Consider the following 20,830-nt stretch of genomic DNA (forward strand, 5'->3'; position numbering starts at 1 on the left):
AGAGTGGGCAAATCTTGCCAAGTCAAGATGTGCCATGCTTAAAAACTCATACCCAAAAAGACTGATTGCTGTAATAAAATCAAAGGGTGCTTCAATAAAGTATTAGTTTAAGGGTGTGCACACTTATGCAACCATATTATTTTAGTTTTTTTATTTTTTATTTCCCTTTACCTAAAAGATTACAGTTTGTGTTTCTATTAAGTTGTACAGTTTATAGGTCACATTAAAGGCGGAAAATGTTCTGGAATGATTTACCTTTGTCTCATTTTTTTACATCACAGAAAACTGACATTTTAACAGGGGTGTGTAGACTTTTTATATCCACTGAATATATATTTCAAAAATTAGGAGACACCCAGAGTTTACTTTAACTAGTAAAACATTTCATCAAATTATACATTAAAAGCAAATTTTTTAGACACACATTAAATATATATATATTTTTTATTTTATTTTTTGAGACAAAGATAAATCATTTCAGAACTTTTCCCACCTCTAATGTGGCCTATAAACTGTACAACTTGATTGAAAAACAAACAAACTTCTAGGTGGAGGGAAGTAAAAATAAAAAACTAGAATAATATGGTTGCATAAGTGTGCACACCTTCTTATAACTGGGGATGTAGCTGTGTTTAGAATTGAGCAATCACATTCAAAATCATGTTAAATAGGAGTCAGTACACACCTGCCATCATTTAAAGTGCCTCTGATTAACCCCAAATAAAGTTCAGCTGTTCTAGTAGGTCTTTCCTGACATTTTCTTAGTCGCAACCTACAGCAAAAGCCATAGTTCGCAGAGAGCTTCCAAAGCATCAGAGGGATCTCATTGTTAAAAGGTCTCAGTCAGGAGAAGGGTACAAAAGAATTTCCAAGGCATTAGATATACTATGGAACACAGTGAAGACAGTCATCATCAAGTGGAGAAAATATGGCACAACAATGACATTACCAAGAACTGGATGTCCCTCCAAAATTGATGAAAAGACGAGAAGAAAACTGGTCTGGGAGGCTGAAAAGAGGCCTACAGCAACATTAAAGGAGCTGCAGGAATATCTGGCAAGTACTGGCTGTGTGGTGCATGTGACAACAATCGCCCGTATTCTTCATATTTCTGGGCTATGGGGTAGAGTGGCAAGACGGAAGCCTTTGCTTACGAAAAAAAAACATCCAAGTCCAGCTAAATTTTGCAAAAACACATCTGAAGTCTCCCAAAAGCATGTCGCAAAAGGTGTTTTGGTTTGATAAAACCAAGATTAAAATTTTTGGACATAATTCGAAAAGATATGTTCGGCGCAAAAACACCATACCCACAGTGAAGCATTTTGGTGGCAGCATCATGCTTTGGGTCAGTTTTTCTTCAGCTGGAACTGGGGCCTTAGCCAAGGTAGAAGGGAATATGAACAGTTCCAAATACCAGACAATATTGGCACAAAACCTTCAGGCTTCTGCTAGAAAGCTGAACATGAAGAGGAACTTCATCTTTCAACATGACAACACCCCAAAGCATACATCCAAATCAAAGGAATGGCTTCACCAGAAGAAAATTAAAGTTTTGGAATGGCCCAGTCAGAGCCCAGACCTGAATTCAATCGAAAATCTGTGGGGTTATCTTAAAGGGACACTGTACCCAAAATATTTCTTTCGTGATTCAGATTGAGCATGAAATTTTAAGCAACTTTCTAATTTACTCCTATTATCAATTTTTCTTCGTTCTCTTGCTATCATTATTTGAAAAAGAAGGCATCTAAGCTTTTTTTTTTGTTTAAGTACTCTGGACAGCACTTTTTTTATTGGTGGATGAATTTATCCACCAATCAGCAAAGACAACCCAGGTTGTTCACCAAAAATGGGCCGGCATTTAAACTTACATTCTTGCATTTCAAATAAAGATACCAAGAGAATGAAGACAATTTGATAATAGAAGTAAATTAGAAAGTTGATTAAAATTTCATGCTTAATCTGAATCCCGAAAGAAAATTTTTGGGTACAGTGTCCCTTTAAGTGGGCTGTGCACAAGAGATGCTCTCACAATCTGACAGATTTGGAGTGTTTTTGCAAAGAAGAGTGGGCAAATCTTGCAAGTCAAGATGTGTCATGCTGAAAAACTCATACCCAAAAAGACTGAGTGCTGTAATAAAATCAAAGGGTGCTTCAACAAAGTATTAGTTTAAGGGTGTGCACACTTATGCAACCATATTATTTTAGTTTTTTTATTTTTTATTTCCCTTTACCTAAAAGATTACAGTTTGTGTTTCTATTAAGTTGTACAGTTTATAGGTCACATTAAAGGCGGAAAATGTTCTGGAATGATTTACCTTTGTCTCATTTTTTTACATCACAGAAAACTGACATTTTAACAGGGGTGTGTAGACTTTTTATATCCACTGAATATATATTTCAAAAATTAGGAGACACCCAGAGTTTACTTTAACTAGTAAAACATTTCATCAAATTATACATTAAAAGCAAATTTTTTAGACACACATTAAATATATATATATTTTTTATTTTATTTTTTGAGACAAAGATAAATCATTTCAGAACTTTTCCCACCTCTAATGTGGCCTATAAACTGTACAACTTGATTGAAAAACAAACAAACTTCTAGGTGGAGGGAAGTAAAAATAAAAAACTAGAATAATATGGTTGCATAAGTGTGCACACCTTCTTATAACTGGGGATGTAGCTGTGTTTAGAATTGAGCAATCACATTCAAAATCATGTTAAATAGGAGTCAGTACACACCTGCCATCATTTAAAGTGCCTCTGATTAACCCCAAATAAAGTTCAGCTGTTCTAGTAGGTCTTTCCTGACATTTTCTTAGTCGCAACCTACAGCAAAAGCCATAGTTCGCAGAGAGCTTCCAAAGCATCAGAGGGATCTCATTGTTAAAAGGTCTCAGTCAGGAGAAGGGTACAAAAGAATTTCCAAGGCATTAGATATACTATGGAACACAGTGAAGACAGTCATCATCAAGTGGAGAAAATATGGCACAACAATGACATTACCAAGAACTGGATGTCCCTCCAAAATTGATGAAAAGACGAGAAGAAAACTGGTCTGGGAGGCTGAAAAGAGGCCTACAGCAACATTAAAGGAGCTGCAGGAATATCTGGCAAGTACTGGCTGTGTGGTGCATGTGACAACAATCGCCCGTATTCTTCATATTTCTGGGCTATGGGGTAGAGTGGCAAGACGGAAGCCTTTGCTTACGAAAAAAAAACATCCAAGTCCAGCTAAATTTTGCAAAAACACATCTGAAGTCTCCCAAAAGCATGTCGCAAAAGGTGTTTTGGTTTGATAAAACCAAGATTAAAATTTTTGGACATAATTCGAAAAGATATGTTCGGCGCAAAAACACCATACCCACAGTGAAGCATTTTGGTGGCAGCATCATGCTTTGGGTCAGTTTTTCTTCAGCTGGAACTGGGGCCTTAGCCAAGGTAGAAGGGAATATGAACAGTTCCAAATACCAGACAATATTGGCACAAAACCTTCAGGCTTCTGCTAGAAAGCTGAACATGAAGAGGAACTTCATCTTTCAACATGACAACACCCCAAAGCATACATCCAAATCAAAGGAATGGCTTCACCAGAAGAAAATTAAAGTTTTGGAATGGCCCAGTCAGAGCCCAGACCTGAATTCAATCGAAAATCTGTGGGGTTATCTTAAAGGGACACTGTACCCAAAATATTTCTTTCGTGATTCAGATTGAGCATGAAATTTTAAGCAACTTTCTAATTTACTCCTATTATCAATTTTTCTTCGTTCTCTTGCTATCATTATTTGAAAAAGAAGGCATCTAAGCTTTTTTTTTTGTTTAAGTACTCTGGACAGCACTTTTTTTATTGGTGGATGAATTTATCCACCAATCAGCAAAGACAACCCAGGTTGTTCACCAAAAATGGGCCGGCATTTAAACTTACATTCTTGCATTTCAAATAAAGATACCAAGAGAATGAAGACAATTTGATAATAGAAGTAAATTAGAAAGTTGATTAAAATTTCATGCTTAATCTGAATCCCGAAAGAAAATTTTTGGGTACAGTGTCCCTTTAAGTGGGCTGTGCACAAGAGATGCTCTCACAATCTGACAGATTTGGAGTGTTTTTGCAAAGAAGAGTGGGCAAATCTTGCAAGTCAAGATGTGTCATGCTGAAAAACTCATACCCAAAAAGACTGAGTGCTGTAATAAAATCAAAGGGTGCTTCAACAAAGTATTAGTTTAAGGGTGTGCACACTTATGCAACCATAATATTTTAGTTTTTTATTTCTACTTCCCTCCACCTAAAAGATTTTAGTTTGTTTTACAATTGAGTTGTACAGTTTATAGGTCACATTAAAAAGGTGGAAAAAGTTTTAAAATGATTTATCTTTGTCTCATTTTTTTACATCACAGAAACATGACATTTTAACAGGGGAGTGTAGACTTTTTATACTGTGTGTGTGTATATATATATATATATATATATATATATATATATATATATATATATATATATATATATATATATATATATATATATTTTTTTTTTATATTACATATATACACACACAGTATCTCACAAAAGTAAGTGCACCCATCACATTTTTGTAACTCTGAAGGCCTGTTCTGAGTGGAATCTGTCCTGTGAAACCGCTATATGGTCTTGTCCATTGTGATGCAGCTCAGTTTCAGGGTCTTGGCAATCTTCTTATAGCCAAGGTCATCTTTATGTAGAGCAACAATTTTTTTTTTCAGATCCTCAGAGTTACAATTACACAATTTTTTTTCAATTTTAAAATTAAGTTTATAGAGTATGTATAAAAAAAAAGTCATTTTTTTCCAAAACGTGATTAAAAAGTCTGTCTTGAGGTAACCCTTAGGTAATACCCAATATGAGAGTCTATGATGTTTATAAGAAATTTTCTTGGCTGCAGCCTAAGTTTATAGAAGATATTTTTTAAAGGTACTATGTACCATATCAAATGCGGTAAGGTAAGCAGGTGTGTAGATCTAACCTTATTATCCTTGCTGAGAGATGTTTTTGCAACGTTTGTTTCCTTGATCTTTAAAGGGACACTCAATCAGAATTAAACTTTCACTATTCAGATAGAGCATGTCATTTAAAACAACTTTCCAATTTACTTCCATTAACAAAATGTGCACAGTCTTTTTATATTTAAACTTTTTGAGTTACCAGCTCCCACTGAACATGTGCAAGAATAAGTGTGTATGCATTTGTGAATGGCTGATGGCTGTCACATGGTACGTGTATGCATTTGTGATTGGCTGATGGCTATCACATGGTACAGGGGGAGTGAAAAAGACATAACTTTTAAAGTTGTCAGAAAAAAAATCTACTACTTATATTGCATTGTCTCGTTATCTTGCATTTGTTGATTATGCAAATATACTGTGTTGACTGGTCTTTAAAGTGGTGTGATATTTTTTGCACAATATTTTTTGCACCTGATTGAGTCATAACATAGTAAAAAGAAATAATAATAAAATATGACACCAAATATGATATATTAGCACATAAACTTCAACAGATAAACTTTGTTCTTAATCTATCCTTTTTCACTTGATGGCACTTCACCTTTCTAATCTTTAGAGGTGCACAAAAGACATCATTCACCACATTTGCTCACACAATTGATACAAATAAGAGCTTTAAATTCTTAACTGATCTCCTTATTAGTACATATATTTTTCCTTCATATGATGTTTTGTTCTCCAACTTTCATGTGAATATTTGATACACTAACATATAAACGTTAACATGTAAACTTTGTTCTTAGTCTATCCTTTATCACCCAGAGGTACTTCACCTTTTCTATTCTCAGAGGTGCAAAACAAAGGCATCATTACCACAATTACTCACATAATTGATACAAATTATAGCTCTCGACTGATTTCTTTCATACTCCTAACTTTCTAATCTTGATTAGTTTATTTTATTATTTTTCTCCCTACACTAAGAGTTGCTATTAAATATTCATCTTAATATGCAACAATAATATCCAAACAGTTGAAGTTGTTCCAATTACATTCTTATTTGGTATATATATATATGCAAAGGCTGTTTGTAATGATATTCTGATGAAAGAACTGATTCTAGACACAAGGATCAATGAATCAATTAAAGACATTATAAAAGACTCCATAGAGCCAGGAAGAACATGCTTGAAAAAGGCTGGTTATCACAGCTGAAACGCGTTGTACTGATCCTTCATCCCTAACACCTGGATCACACAGGAGCCGTAGAGCAGAGGAAACATAAGCAGACTGAGTAAGCTAAGAATACACTGCCACCAACACTCCAGGACCGGCATCTGTAGAAGTGAACGGATCCATCTATTCTTGATTACGGACAATCTGAAGTCCTATAGGATACCTACTATTGGAAATAACAGTAGAAGTGCGAAAGTCCCTAACCCGCAACATAATATACAAAGGCTCAGCGCTCATAAGACATAGGAGGTGGATTTGTGTATCACACCACTTAAAGATCAAGGAAGAAAACCTGGTCGCAAAAACGTCTCTCAGCAAGGATAATAAGGTTAGATCTACACACCTGCTTACCTTACTGCATTTGATATAGGTACATAGTACCTTTAAAAAAGGCTGCAGCCAAGAAAATTTCTTATAAACATCATAGACTCTCATATTGGGTATTACCTAAGGGTTACCTCAAGACAGACTTTTTAATCACGTTTTGGAAAAAAATGACTTTTTTTATACATACTCTATAAAAACTTAAAGGGACATGAAACCCAAAAATTTTCTTTAATGATTCAGATAGAGAATACAATTTCAAACAACTTTCCAATTTACTTCTATTATTTAATGTGCTTCTTTCTCTTGTTATCCTTTGCTGAAATGTTTATCTAGGCAAGTTCATGTGCAGCAAAGAACCTAGGTTCTAGCTGTTGATTGGTGGCTGCATATATAAACTGATTTTCATTGGCTCACCCATGTGTTCAGTTAGAAACCAGTAGTGCATTGCTGCACCTTCAACAAATGATACCAAGAGAATAAAACAGATTAGATAATAGAAGTAAATTAGAAAGTTGCCTAAAATTGTATTCTCTATCTGAATCACGAAATAATTTTTTGGGGTTTCATGTCCCTTTAATTTGAAAATTGTATTTATACAATTTAAATTTATTATATATATATATATATATATATATATATATATATATATATATATATACACACATACACACATTTTTATTCTGTACAAAATTGTATCTGGTGTCATAGAATAGATTTATAGTTAAATTTTTTATATTTACATATTTTTCATATTTTAAAAAATCTCCATAAAGGTATTAGCTCAATTTAGAGCGCCCTTTCCTATAAACCACTCTTCTTAAAATAGTGAATTTAACAGTGTCTTAAAATTACGTGCTCTGTCGGAATCATGCAAGTTTACATTTTGACTTTCCTATCCCTTTAAAAAAAAAAAAAAAAAAATCTCTCTGCAGAAAGTGCAAAAAAGTCCTGCAGTTTGGTCATGGTTCTATCAGTTAACTGTCATTTCCTCAGATCTTATAGTCTCCTGTCTTTTGACCCCCTCAGCAGAAAGGGGGCACATAATTTATTACTGCATTGTGCATACACCTGACCCACATTAAACCTATTTTATGATAAAGTAGTTTAATTTGATTTAGAAAGTAACAGCAGGTGCTTGTTTGTACACTTCAAACCCTAGGGAAAAGTTCTTTGGGTGAAAATGACAACTCATAAACCTTTATTTATGGATAATGACATCACTACAAACATAAGTGTTTTTTCAAGCATATAATTTATGCTTACCTGATAAATTCCTCTTATTGTGGCGAGAGTCCATGATCCTTGACATGTGGGATTGAATTCCTACCACTAGGCAAAGATACCCCAAACAGTTTTTAAACCCTTCCACTTCTCTGAAAAAAGGAATTTAGACACTGCGGCCTGAAGGACTTTCCTGACAAACATTGCCTCCAAAGAGGCAAAAACATCAATATGATCCCCCTAAAAGATGATTCCCCTCTCACCCACCCCCCCCCCCCCCACTTTCGGGTCACACTTGAGTCAGAACTCACATTCAACCCACATATACAAGCACTTACCAAATCCTGTCGTGCACACCTACACAACATTTACAGAATTCGTCCCTTCATTACTCAAAAAACTACAAAAATACTTATTCATTCCCTCATTTTGTCACGCATTGATTATTGCAATCTATTTCTAAATGGCCTTCCAAAACACAGCCTCTCCTCCCTCCAATCTATTATGAATGCTTCAGCTAGACTCATCCACCCAAGTCGCTGATTGACATTAGCTTCTCCACTCTGCCAGTCTCTACACTGTCTCCCCATACACTCCAGAATACAAATTATTAAGTATCCTATATTATAAAAGACAAGAGTTTGTCTGAAGCCGTCATGCGCAGTTCAGACAAACTCTTGCAGCTGAGGAGAGAGATGAGAGAGAAAAAAGAGAGAAAAAGGAAGAGAAAAAAAGGAAGAGAAAAAAAAGGAAGAGAAAAAAAAGGAAGAGAAAAAAAAGGAAGAGAAAAAAAAGGAAGAGAAAAAAAAGGAAGAGAAAAAAAGAGAGAAAAAAAAGAGAGAAAAAAAGAGAGAAAAAAAAGAGAGAAAAAAGAGAAAGAAAAAAGAGAAAGAGAGAGAAAAAGAGAGAGAAAAAGAGAGAGAAAAAGAGAGAAAAAGAGAGAAAAAAAGAGAAAAAAGAGAAAAAAAAAGAGAGAAAAAAAGAGAGAAAAAAAGAGAGAAAAAAAGAGAGAAAAAAAGAGAGAAAAAAAGAGAGAAAAAAAGAGAGAAAAAAAGAGAGAAAAAAAGAGAGAAAAAAAGAGAGAAAAAAAGAGAGAAAAAAAGAGAGAAAAAAAGAGAGAAAAAAAGAGAGAAAAAAAAGAGAGAAAAAAAGAGGAGAAAAAAAGAGAGAAAAAAAGAGAGAAAAAAAGAGAGAAAAAAAAGAGAGAAAAAAAAGAGAGAAAAAAAGAGAGAAAAAAAAGAGAGAAAAAAAAGAGAGAAAAAAAGAGAGAAAAAAAGAGAGAAAAAAAGAGAGAAAAAAAGAGAGAAAAAAAGATACAAATAGAAAAAAGAGAAAAAAGAGAAAAAAGAGAGAAAGAGAAAGAAAAAAGAGAAAGAAAAAAGAGAAAGAAAAAAGAGAAAGAAAAAAGAGAAAGAAAAAAGAGAAAGAAAAAAGAGAAAGAAAAAAGAGAAAGAAAAAAGAGAAAGAAAAAAGAGAGAGAAAAAAGAGAGAGAAAAGAGAGAAAAAAAAAAAGAGAGAAAAAAAAAGAGAAAAAAAGAGAGAAAAAGAGAGAAAAAAAGAGAGAAAAAAAGAGAGAAAAAAAGAGAGAAAAAAAGAGAGAAAAAAAGAGAGAAAGAGAAAAAAGAGAAAAAAGAGAAAAAAGAGAGAAAGAGAAAGAAAAAAGAGAAAGAAAAAAGAGAAAGAAAAAAGAGAAAGAAAAAAGAGAAAGAAAAAAGAGAAAGAAAAAAAGAGAGAGAAAAAAGAGAGAAAAAAGAGAGAAAAAAGAGAGAAAAAAGAGAGAAAAAAGAGAGAAAAAAAGAGAGAAAAAAAGAGAGAAAAAAAGAGAGAAAAAAAGAGAGAAAAAAAGAGAGAAAAAAAGAGAGAAAGAGAAAAAAAGAGAAAAAAAGAGAAAAAAAGAGAGAAAAAAGGAGAGAAAAAAGGAGAGAAAAAAAGAGAGAAAGAGAAAAAAGAGAAAAAAGAGAAAAAAGAGAAAAAAGAGAAAAAAGAGAAAAAAGAGAAAAAAGAGAAAAAAGAGAAAAAAGAGAAAAAAAGAAAAAAAGAGAGAAAAAAAGAGAGAAAAAAAGAGAGAAAAAAAGAGAGAAAAAAAGAGAGAAAAAAAGAGAGAAAAAAAGAGAGAAAAAAAGAGAGAAAAAAAGAGAGAAAAAAAGAGAGAAAAAAAGAGAGAAAAAAAGAGAGAAAAAAAGAGAGAAAAAAAGAGAGAAAAAAAGAGAGAAAAAAAGAGAGAAAAAAAGAGAGAAAAAAAGAGAGAAAAAAAGAGAGAAAGAGAAAAAAGAGAAAAAAGAGAAAAAAGAGAGAAAGAGAAACAAAAAAGAGAAAGAAAAAAGAGAAAGAAAAAAGAGAAAGAAAAAAGAGAAAGAAAAAAGAGAAAGAAAAAAGAGAAAGAAAAAAGAGAAAGAAAAAAGAGAAAGAAAAAAGAGAAAGAAAAAAGAGAAAGAAAAAAGAGAAAGAAAAAAAGAGAAAAAAAGAGAGAAAAAAATAGAGAAAAAAAGAGAGAAAAAGAGAGAAAAAAAGAGAGAAAAAAAGAGAGAAAAAAAGAGAGAAAAAAAGAGAGAAAAAAAGAGAGAAAAAAAGAGAGAAAGAGAAAAAAGAGAAAAAAGAGAAAAAAAGAGAGAAAGAGAAAGAAAAAAGAGAAAGAAAAAAGAGAAAGAAAAAAGAGAAAGAAAAAAGAGAAAGAAAAAAGAGAAAGAAAAAAAGAGAGAGAAAAAAGAGAGAAAAAAGAGAGAAAAAAGAGAGAAAAAAGAGAGAAAAAAGAGAGAAAAAAAGAGAGAAAAAAAGAGAGAAAAAAAGAGAGAAAAAAAGAGAGAAAAAAAGAGAGAAAAAAAGAGAGAAAAAAAGAGAGAAAGAGAAAAAAAGAGAAAAAAAGAGAAAAAAAGAGAGAAAAAAGGAGAGAAAAAAAGAGAGAAAAAAAGAGAGAAAGAGAAAAAAGAGAAAAAAGAGAAAAAAGAGAGAAAGAGAAAGAAAAAAGAGAAAGAAAAAAGAGAAAGAAAAAAGAGAAAGAAAAAAGAGAAAGAAAAAAGAGAAAGAAAAAAGAGAAAGAAAAAAGAGAAAGAAAAAAGAGAAAGAAAAAAGAGAAAGAAAAAAGAGAAAGAAAAAAGAGAAAGAAAAAAGAGAAAGAAAAAAAGAGAAAAAAAGAGAGAAAAAAAGAGAGAAAAAAAGAGAGAAAAAGAGAGAAAAAAAGAGAGAAAAAAAAGAGAGAAAAAAAGAGAGAAATATAGAGAGAAAAAAAGAGAGAAAGAGAAAAAAGAGAAAAAAGAGAAAAAAGAGAGAAAGAGAAAGAAAAAAGAGAAAGAAAAAAGAGAAAGAAAAAAGAGAAAGAAAAAAGAGAAAGAAAAAAGAGAAAGAAAAAAAGAGAGAGAAAAAAGAGAGAAAAAAGAGAGAAAAAAGAGAGAAAAAAGAGAGAAAAAAGAGAGAAAAAAAGAGAGAAAAAAAGAGAGAAAAAAAAGAGAGAAAAAAAGAGAGAAAAAAAGAGAGAAAAAAAGAGAGAAAGAGAAAAAAAGAGAAAAAAAGAGAAAAAAAGAGAGAAAAAAGGAGAGAAAAAAAGAGAGAAAGAGAAAAAAGAGAAAAAAGAGAAAAAAGAGAAAAAAGAGAAAAAAAGAGAGAAAAAAAGAGAGAAAAAAAGAGAGAAAAAAAGAGAGAAAAAAAGAGAGAAAAAAAGAGAGAAAAAAAAGAGAGAAAAAAAGAGAGAAAAAAAGAGAGAAAAAAAGAGAGAAAAAAAGAGAAAGAAAAAAGAGAAAGAAAAAAGAGAAAGAAGAAAGAAAAAAGAGAAAGAAAAAAGAAAGAAAAAAGAGAGAAAAAAGAGAGAAAAAAGAGAGAAAAAAGAGAGAAAAAAGAGAGAAAAAAGAGAGAAAAGAGAGAAAAGAGAGAATATTAAATATAACACAACACGGCCCGTGTGAACGGGCTTTAGGACTAGTTAACTATAACTTACAAAGCACTCAACAGTCTAACTCCTAACTACATTACCTCTCATCTCCAAATATTCCCCATCCCATACTCTTCGATCAACTTCTGACCTACGTCTCTATACTCCTGATATCTCTACGTCTCACTCCCGCCTCCAAGACTTCGCACGTGCTGCTCCTGTCCTCTGGAACCCTCTACCCCACTCCATAAGACTGTCTCCAACCTTGTATAGCTTCAGACGCTCCTTGAAAACATACCTATTCAGAGAGGCTTACCATCTCTCCATCTCTCATCCTAACCAAAAAAAATATTGAACTGCCTGACTCACTGCTGCAACTACAATCCATGTGACAAGCTACCCCAAACCTTATGTCTCTGCACCCTGAACCTGTAGACTGTGAGCTCTCCAGAGCAGGGCCCACTTCCTCTTTTACTAGATTTGTTTAGTTTGTTATGTTTTGTATTTTATCACAAATCCTTGTCATTGTATACCCCTATCTTTCTACCCAGCGCTACAGAATTTTGTGGCACTATACAAATAAATGATAATAACAATAATCCTTCTTGAAGATTCTGGGAATAGTAAAGGAATGCCAACTAAAACCGCGATCCTCACACCAAGAAAATTAAATTTTCCAGATATGATAAATTTGTCTAGTTATAGGTTTTCTAGCCTGCAGTAGAGTATCAACTACCGCATTCAAAAATCCCCTGTGGTTTAAAATTAGGCGTTCAACCTCCATGCCGTCAAATTTAGAGAGATTGTAGATTTGGGTAAAATAGAGGACCTTGAGACAATAGGTCCTGGCTTTGTGGAAGAAGCCATGGAGGAAAGCTGGACATTTGAATCAGATTGGCATACCAGGTCCTGCGGGGCCAGGATGGAGAAATCAGAATGACAGTGACATTCACTTGCTTAATCCGAGCAACAATTCTTTATAGGAGAACAAATGGAGGAAATATATATAGGCTAGGCGAAAGATCTACAGACTCACCAGAGCATGTATCAATTCTGCTCTTGTAATAATAATGTGTGACAGTGGACCTGACAAGGATACTGTGGCAGACGTGTTAGACTCCATAGCAGAGTACAGGGGAGTTACACAAAACAGTATAAAAGCAGTTACAGTGCAGAAATATAAAGCAGTCACAGTGCGGAAATGAGTTATGAGATTGGCAATAAAACAGTGCCCCTCAGCTTTCCGCTTAATACCCGTCAGAAAAATTACCTCTTAGAAGCTGTTGCTGCATAGGGCACTCGCCACCCTCCGTAATGAGCTGCAGGTCAAATGAAAGGACATCACACGCTCCGGAATGCTGCAATGGCGGTCAGGTACAAGAGGGACGCGTAAAAAATAAGACCGGAAAAAGTAAATTTAGATATATGCATTCCCCTCAAAAGAACACCCGGCAATGAGCAACTCCCAGCAATTTACCCACCAATCAGCAAGTGCTACCCAGGTCCTGAACCAAAAATGTGCCAGCTCTTAAGCTTACATTACTGCTTTTTCAAATAAAGATAGCAAGAGAACAAAGAAAGATTCATCATAGGAGTAAATTAAAAAGTTGCTTAAAATTGCATGCTCTATCTGAATCATGAAATAAAACATTGGGTTTAGTATCCCTTTAAGTGGAGTTGAAGTTGGTAATAAAGCACCAACTTCAATATAGAGTCTAAAGAAAATACTATTTTACAAGAACATGAAAATCAAAAAAATTCCGTAAAGCATATTAACCCCTTAACGACCGACGACGTGAAGGGTATGTCCTCTAAAAAAAATATACAGTTAATGACCAAGGACGTACCCCGTCTCAAAAGCGGTGGAAGCGATCCTGCTCGCTTCCAGACGGTTTCCAGTTATTGCAGGGATGCCTCAATATCCCTGCAATAACCTTCCTTGGCCATCCGAAGCAGAAAAAAGCGCCACTCTCTGGCCCTCTCTGCACCAGACATTGATGGCCGTTATCGTTGGTGGGTGGGAGCCGGTCTGGGAGGCGGGTGGCGGCCATCAACGCATCTGATGATGCAAGAGGGGGACGGGATCGAAGGGGGCGTGCACGGGTGGGAACGGCTACACTACAGCAAATTTGTTATAGAAAAGTGGGCTAGAGTGGGGTAATAATTTAATTTAAAAAAAAAGATCTAAGGGATCTGGGAGGGGGTGGGGGATTGGTCTTTGGGGGTGAAGCTACACTACAGGAAAAAAAAAAAAAAAAAAAAGTATTTTTTTAGTAAAGTGGGTACTGGCAGACAGCTGCCAGTACCCAAGATGGAGCACAATAAGTCAGAGGGGGAGGGGATCCTACACAGCAGCATATGTAAATATGCTAAAAAAAACTTCTATTCCTTCTATTTTAGTACTGGCAGACTTTCTGCCAGTACTTAAGATGGCGGGGACATTCGTGGAGTGGGGGAGGGAAGAGAGCCGTTTGGGAGGGATCAGGGGGTGTGATGTGTCAGGTGGGAGGCCGATATCTACACTAAAGCTAAAATTAACCCTGCAAGCTCCCTAATTAACCCCTTCACTGCTGGGCATAATACATGTGTGATGCGCAGCTGCTTTTAGCGGCCTTCTAATTACCAAAAAGCAACGCCAAAGCCATATAATGTCTACTATTTCTTTACAAATGGGATATCAGAGAAGCATTTACAACCATTTGTGCCATAATTGCACAAGCTGTTTGTAAATAATTTCATTGAGAAACCTAAAGTTTGTGAAAAAATTTGAACAATTTTTTTAATTTGATCTCATTTGGCGGTGAAATGGTGGCATGAAATAGGCATGGGCCTAGATCAATACTTTGGGTTGTCTACTACACTACAGCTAAAATTAACTATAGAAGCTCCCTACATGCTCCTTAATTAACCCCTTCACTGCTGGGCATAATACATGTGTGGTGCGCAGTGGCTTTTAGCGGCCTTCTAATTACCAAAAAGCAACGCCAAAGCCATATATGTCTGCTAATTCTGAACAAAGAAGATCCCAGAGAAGCATTTACAACCATTTATACCATAATTGCACAAGTTGTTTGTAAATAATTTCAGTGAGAAACCTAAAGTTTTTGAAAAAATGTGAACAATTTTTTTAATTTGATCTCATTTGGCAGTGAAATGGTGGCATGAAATATACCAAAATGGGCCTAGATCAATACTTTGGGATGTCTTCTAAAAATATATACACACACGTCAAGTGATATTTAGGGATTCCTGCAAGATATCAGTGTTCCAATGTACTAGCGCTAATTTTTTAAAAAAAAGTGGTTTGGAAATAGCAAAGTGCTACTTGTATTTATTGCCCTATAACTTGGAGAAAAAAAAGCAAACATGATGTAAAAAATGGGTATTTCTAAACTCAGGACAAAATTTAGAAACTATTTAGCATGGGTGTTTTTTGGTAGTTGTAGATGTGTAACAGATTTTGGGGGTCAAAGTTAGAAAAAGTGTGGCTTTTTTTCATTTTTTCTTCATATTTTATATTTTTTTTATAGCAAATTATAAGATATGATGAAAATAATGGTATCTTTAGAAAGTCCATTTAATGGCGAGAAAAACTGTATACAATATGTGTGGGTACAGTAAATGAGTAAGAGGAAAATTACAGCTAAACACAAACACCGCAAAAATGTAAAAATAGCCTTGGTCCCAAACGGACAGAAAATGGAAAAGTGATGTGGTCATTAAGGGGTTAAAGAGACAATATGCAAACATGTTAAAATATTTTTGCTTGCTTGTTTAACTGAATTTTAATGTATGTATTTAATATACTAAATTAAGTTGAAAAAGTTGGCCGTTCATCAAAACTCCCAGTGCAAGAACCAATTCCCTTACATCCCAGAGCTGGAAGAAACTATGCCCTAGTGGTTACGGCTCTGCCACAAGCTCAAGTCAGTGTTGAGTAGTAAATTAATGCACTGCAGATAATTTAATCAGAATTGAGGGCATCTATAAAGGAAGCTTTGATGGAGGCAATTCTTTTTCTAAGATATAATTATAATTTAAGATTTTTGTGTGTAATTTCTGTTCTAATTATTACGGATATAACCAATAGTGAATTTTCATTATTGTAATATACAAAAAATATTGAAAATAAAAGAGAAAAAAAAAGAAAAAAAAACACAAAGCCAAAAGATATTTTAAAAAAAAGTTTATAGATCTACAAAAAGTAGCACGATGATGGTCTAGATTTATCAAGCCTTCTCCCCTTACGACTGCAGGTTCTCACAATCCAGCCCATATATTTAGTCAGTGGTTGTAAAATGTTTTATGATACTTTATTAGGATGTTTATCATTATTGACACTTATCGAGCTTCTATGAAGGAGTTGGAGTCAGATTTTAAAAAGCCCTCCTGCTGATACAGACATACACATTATTTTATAGGTGATATGTCGCTTCTTATGGGTATTATGGGAAGATGATTATTACAATATCATTAGGTATATAATTAAAAGGATACTAAACCTTTGGGGTTGTCTCCCATCCTAGAGAACAAGAGTCTGTGCACAAAGGAATTTACATAGGGTCCACAGTCTGTTCTGCAGTAAATATAACTTTCCACCAGAAAAGAAAAAAATAAGTTTTATTTTATGTGAAAAAGTAATACAGACAGATGTTTCATTTTGTGATGTTAGTTTTGTTTTGTTTTTGAAATTAGAATTGCAGCCTCGGTTTACAAACTGACTCAGGCTTACCAAGTCTTATAGGGGCATTAAAGGGACATGAAATATACCAAAATGGGCCTAGATCAATACTTTGGGATGATATATATATATATATATATATATATAAAACCCAGAAAAAATGCACTCTCAGGTCTTTCACAAACAAGTTACTTTTATTCCTGTAACGTTTTCGGAGGTCTTGCCTCCTTCATCAGTGTATGTTGATGAAGGAGGCAAGACCTCCGAAAACGTTACAGGAATAAAAGTAACTTGTTTGTGAAAGACCTGAGAGTGCATTTTTTCTGGGTATTATTCTTTACAAAGTTGCACCCAGGCAGTTTTCCTTTGTGGGCAAGATCCGGTGTTTTGGAGATTATATATATATATATATATATATATATATATATATATATATATATATATATATATATATATATATATATATATATATATATATATATATATATATATATATATATATATATATATATATATATATATATATATATATATATATCACGTGTGAGGCTTACCAAGTCTTATAGGGGCATTAAAGGGACAGTAAAGTAAAAAAAAAAACTTCCATGATTTAAATAGGGCATGTCATTTTAAACAACTTTCCAATTAACTTTTATTATCAATTTTGCTTTGTTCTCTTGGCGTTCTTAGTTGAAAGCTAAATCTAGGAGGTTCATAGTCTAATTTCTTAGGCATTGAAGACTGCCTCTAATCTGAAAGCATTTTGACAGTTTTTCACCACTAGAGGGCGTTAGTTCATGTGTTTCATATAGATAACATTGAGCTCAAGCACGTGAAGCTCTTAGGAGTCAGCACTGATAGGCTAAAAATGCAAGTCAGTCAAAAAAACTAAAATAAGGGGGCAGTTTGCAGAGGCATAGATACAAGGTAATCACAGAGGTAAAAAGTATATTATTATAACTGTGTTGGTTATGCAAAATTGGGGAATGGGTAATAAAGGGATTATCTACCTTTTTAAAAAAAAAAAAAATCTGGTGTTTACCGTCCCTTTAAACTCAAAGCATAACTCCCTTAAAATGTTTAAAAGATTAGTATATATGTTCAGTCGATCATTTATATTGGTCTTGAATCAGCCACATCAAAATCTTTGAGTATAGGTACTGACCTCCTTTGCTGAGACCAATTAGGATATAAATGAGCACCTGAACTGATCAAGCAATAACTGTGTACCATATTGCATGTTTCAGAGCCCTGAAATACGCAAAATACACTCCAACCTCACTGGGAGCAGTAAAAAAACTAACATTTTTATATTTGCATTACAAGAAAATAAGCCCATACAACAAACGAAAGCACATTAATACCACACACTCAATTATTTTATACAAATTGCTTCCACATTATTCAAATTTGACTTTAAAATGTCATTTTAAGATAATACAAGCGATTGGTGGGTGACTACAAGTCTCAGCTAGTCCAACTAACAAAAATAGATTTATTCAAGAAATTCTACGTAAAATAATGCAACAAGATTTTGATTAGGTAGAACAAAAAAAAAACTGAATACACCTTTCCTTTCACATTCCTTAAAGGGCCATTATACACTCATTTTTTCTTTGCATAAATGTTTTGTATATAGCCCATGAAGTTTTTTTTTTTTAAAAAAAATGTTTAGTTTTGCTTATTTTTAAATAACATTGCTCAGATTTTCAGACTCCTAACCAAGCCCCAAAGTTTTATGTGAGTACTGATGTATACCTTCTCCAGCTTGCTCCTGTTTGTGTAAAGGGTCTTTTCATATGCAAAAGAAGGGGGAGGGGGGAAAAGTGTCTTTTTTCCCACTTGCAGTGGGCTTTCCAGCTACCTTTTCAACAAAGCTAAACTGAAAGCTTCTAAGTAAGTTTTTAAACAGTTTTATACTGGATTTTTATATCGGTATCTGTGCATCTTATTCTTTATAGTAGTCTAGTACATGCAGTTATATGAAAATGAGTGTATACTGTCCCTTTAAATATGTATGTATGCAAAGAGTAAGTACTGTATTGCATAAAACCTACATTAAATAAATGTTTTAAGGCATTTAAAACTTTCGCTTTATGAAAGATATAAAACTACAAAAAGAAAATGCTCTAAGCTTTTATATGCAAGCAAAAGTGCATTTTCAAAACAGTAATCTATTACTGGGACTTGGCTCACCAGATGTCTTCAGCTAACGACAAGAGGCAAAATGTGTGTACCTACCAGTAATGCATTGCTGCCCTTGAGCCTATCTAGGTATGCTTTACAACTTAGATAGCAAGAGAATAAAGTACATTTGATAAAAAGTAAAATGTCTATTAAAATGTTTTTCCATTTAAAAAGGGATATGAAACACAAAAAATTGCATACAATTTAAAAAAAAAAAAAAAAGTTTCCAATTTACTTCTATTATCAAAAATGTCCTTAGTTCCCCCATGACATTCTTTGTTGAAGAGATACCAAGGTAAGTGTTTCCTGCCATGTAGTAAGAACTACATGGCAGGAAATAGTGCTGTCATCTAGTGCAGCGGTCGCCAACCAGTGGTCCACGAGAAGATTTTGGTGGCCCTATCTCCTCTGATGGAGTACCCCTATCGTGCCGCAACTCCCTACAGTGCCTGGCTGGATATCAGTGAAAACCAACGGAGGAGGAGTTAAATTACAATCTCCATACACATATTGCGTAGTACTGTGCAACTTGCGTAGCTAGATTGTATTTTTAACTCCTCCGGCCCGGCGCGCTGCTCAGAGGAAGATGATTCCGTTCTAAAGCCAGCAGAGGTTAGTATAGTCTTGGCTTGAAATAGTGGAAATAAAGTATCTAAAAAAAATAAAATCTTAAAAAAAATTTTTCTCATATTTCATTTATTTTCTTCCCTTTAACTGTCTCTTTGTAGTAGTTTTCCCAATTCCTTCAGATGGACTTATATCACTTTTTGGTCTTCTTCCATTTTTTTTTTTATATTTTTCACTAAGCCGTTCCACCTGAATTCCAGTAATTGGCATCCAGCAGATCAGCCATATCCCACCAGTATTTAAAAAAAAAAAAAAAAAAAAAAAAAAAAAAAATCATGTTAGTGGTCCACAGGATTCAAAATTGTGAGTTTAGTAGTCCCTGAGGTCCGAAAGGTTGGCGACCCCTGATCTAGTGCTCTTATATAAGGATAACATTTTTGCAAACCTGTTGCCATATAGTGCTTTAGACACGTGCACACTCCTGAGCTTAAGTCCCTAGTTTTCAACAAAAGATACTAAGAGAAAGAAGAAAAATTGGTAATATAAGTAAATTAGAGAGTTGTTTAAAAATAGCACTCTAGCTGAATCATGAAATAAACATTTTTAGATTAAAAAGTTACTGTAAAGTTGAATGAATGAGTGCCCGGTTTTTAAAAATACTATTAAGGACAGGGGCACTTTCATTAATTAAACTTTACATTGCAGCGGTTTTTTTAAATACTTAACTTTTTCTTTAGAAAACACAGACCACAATCCTCCGCCCACAGTGCCTCTGTACTTATCAATTCAATGACGAAACCGGCCTTTTCCAATCACAGCGTGGCCTCAGGAGATGGACGCTCTGGGGTGCACGCCATTATTGGAGGAAGCCGGTTTCGTCATTGCGGAGGCAAGTACAGAGAAGTTGCTGGCGGAGGATCCTGGTCTGTGTTTGCTAAAGAAAAAGTTTGCAGTGTAAAGTTTAATGAATGAAAGTGCCTTTTTTTTTTTTTTTTTTTTTTTTAATAGTATTTTTAAAAACCGGGCACTCATTCATTCAACTTTACGTTCACTTTAATGTCCCTTTAATGATTATACTTTAAAAAGGGAAAGTATACATCAATTTTTATTTAACTACATTTAATAGACGCTACTATAAAGCATAATATGCACAGATACTGATCTAAAAATCCAGTATAAAACCGTTTAAAAACTTACTTAGAAGCTCACAGTTTAGCACTGTTGAAACGGTTAACTGGAACACCCACTGCAAATTGGTTCTATAGCAAAAAAAGCAGACACAACCCACTTCCTCTGCATATGAAAGGACTCTTTACACAAACAGGTGCAAGCTGTAGGTATACATCAGTATTCTCCTAAAACTTTGGGGCTTGGTTAGGAGTCTGAAATCAGTGCAATGTTATTTAAAAATAAGCAAAACTATACTTTAAAAAAAATAAATAATAAAAAAAAAAAAGCAGCCTGTTTAGGCTATATAAATGGATCAACAAAACATTTAGGCAAAGAAAAATCTAGTGTATAATGTCCCTTTAAAGGGACATAGAGGAGCAAAAATAAAATTATCTATTGTGTTAGAGATATGGCCAAAAAGGTAGACCAGAAGACTATTTCCCACTAAGCCAGTGGGCTCAAATTAAAGGGACATTCCAGCCAAAATTGGTATCCACATGAATGCATTTCACTTTTAAATATAAGAATTTTTATCAAAAATACTACTAATAAAATATATAGCAGTTTCAAAAGTATAAGTATGTGCTGTGCACCAG

General features: G+C 33.9%; 1 protein-coding gene across 1 annotated transcript in view; it reads right to left on the reverse strand.

Moving 5' to 3' along the window:
• ANKRD28 (ankyrin repeat domain 28) overlaps positions 1-20,830 on the reverse strand; it is a 1,012,368-nt gene that overhangs the window by 984,154 nt on the left and 7,384 nt on the right. The gene's annotated exons all lie outside the window — the stretch shown is intronic.

The sequence above is a fragment of the Bombina bombina genome, chromosome 5, assembly GCF_027579735.1.
Source record: "Bombina bombina isolate aBomBom1 chromosome 5, aBomBom1.pri, whole genome shotgun sequence".
In the NCBI taxonomy this organism is placed as follows: Eukaryota; Metazoa; Chordata; class Amphibia; order Anura; family Bombinatoridae; genus Bombina; species Bombina bombina.